The sequence below is a fragment of the Frankliniella occidentalis genome, unplaced genomic scaffold (assembly GCF_000697945.3).
Source record: "Frankliniella occidentalis isolate FOCC.00 unplaced genomic scaffold, Focc_3.1 Scaffold463, whole genome shotgun sequence".
In the NCBI taxonomy this organism is placed as follows: Eukaryota; Metazoa; Arthropoda; class Insecta; order Thysanoptera; family Thripidae; genus Frankliniella; species Frankliniella occidentalis.
Genome location: NW_026267581.1, coordinates 106,028 through 107,950, shown reverse-complemented (window position 1 = coordinate 107,950; position 1,923 = coordinate 106,028).

Sequence of the window (1,923 nt, the reverse complement as noted above, 5' to 3'; positions counted from 1 at the left end):
GCCGATAAAGCGCGGCGATAATGCATTCACGGCGGGAAAATGAAGAAAAACAAACGCGTCCCTTCCAGACGTCCGCCTCCGCGCGCTGCTTCCCACGCAAACCAACCACCTCACGCCGCGCCACGCCACGCCCCCAGCCGCACTTGGCCAATTTTCCCTCCATAACGCAATAAACTTCACTAGATTCGCAGGGAGGAGGACGACGAGGTCTCTGCGAGGTGGCCGAGGTGATGGAGGAGGAGGCCGTCGGGGGCCTTGGCCACGGGGCGGAACGATAAGCACCTTCAGGCATCGACCTCAATGGAGTGGAGCGACAGCGACAGCAGAGGGGGTGCCCGGCGAAAGGGGGCGAAACGGGAGAGAATAGAGGTTCAATCTAGAATAAGCAATAAACCTTCTCTTCGAACCGATAGGAAAAAAAATAAAGGCAACATTTCTTTTTTTTGGGGTGTGAGTGTGGAACGCCGTAGAGTGTAATAAGGGTTGAATCGGGTACGGCGGCGGAGCACTCGGCCGAGTGTAAGTACAACGGGGGCAGGCCGTGTTAGAGAGTTAATGCCTGTGAGGGGGCAAGGGGAGGGGCGGCCGGGGGCTGCTCTACTCGGAGCGGCGGGCACGCATACATCAGGGAGCAGGGACAAAGCGGCGTGCATTTCTCCTCGCCAGAGACTGCCTGCCGTCCTCCCCGAGCCCGAGGGTGATATGGGTGCGGCGGCGGCGGGTACCCGCCCACGCCCCGGTCGTGCCGAGGGGGGGCTCCTACCCGACCAGGGAACTCCGTGTCCAACCAGGGCAGACTCTAGGCCAGGGTAGCAACGGGGGCAATCTCAAAGGGCAACCGCCCAGCGGCAGCAATGACATGGGGGTGCTCCCAAGGAAAGGTTCTGACATCACGCAGCAGGACACGTCAGCGCGAGGGATACAACACATCGGATGCGTAAAACGACAGGAATGCACAGCATCATAGCGAGGCGCGCAATGATGCAACAATAAATATAACCCGCAGGTGCGCTCCTTATCTCGCTAATACGTTGTTGTTGTAGCCGCAGCGGGGCGCGGAGAGGAGGAGGCATGCATAGCGGGCCAGCAGGGGAGGGGAAGAGGAAGGGAGGAGGACGTGGGGAGACCGCGGGGGAGACCGCGCGGGAGCGGCAGGCAGGGCAGGGCCTTCCACCCAAACGGGGCCAATTATTTTCATGCCCCGTCGTCTAATTGGCGTTTCGAATAACAACACGCCGTATTCCGGCCGCGTAAAACAAATTAATTGCGCAGGAGCATTACTGCCGAACGTGACGTGTTCTGGCACGGCCTCCCCACATCCCCCCCGACCGCCGCGCCGCCGCAGCCTCCCACGCTCCACCTGAAAATCTGAGCGGCCGCCTTGTGGGGCCAAGTTTTCAACAGGGTGCACCATCGCTTGTAGTGCATACTGCCACTGCCCCATACGACTTGGATGGGAAGGGGCAGTCGGGGCACGCAGAGGGTACTGCGGAGAACGGGCGCTGCTTCTCACCACCGGCGGTCGGTCGGAATCGCTTCGCAAAAATGCTCATCCCAGCCTGACAATGAGTCCAGTGCTGCATCTTCCAGACGCGGTCGTCGCTATCTCTGGTGCGAGCCACTAACCAACCCCGCTGCTCCCACTCACTCACACACGGCGGCTGCTTGCTTAGCCAACTCCCTTGGCTTATGGACGACGAGGAGGCCCAGCAGCGGCAGCAGAGAACCATAGACAGTTCTCCTCTCCGCCCCCCTCCCTCCCCTCGTCTGTCTCCGAGATTAATACCGCACTAAACAAAGTATTAAGCGGCCTGGCGGGGCTGGCATTCCCCCCGCGCCGCACTCTGCCGGCCGATGACGGCGGTTGTGGGGGGGGGGGACGATGATGCTCCTCTTGATGGCCGTCGGGCGGTGGAGGGGAGG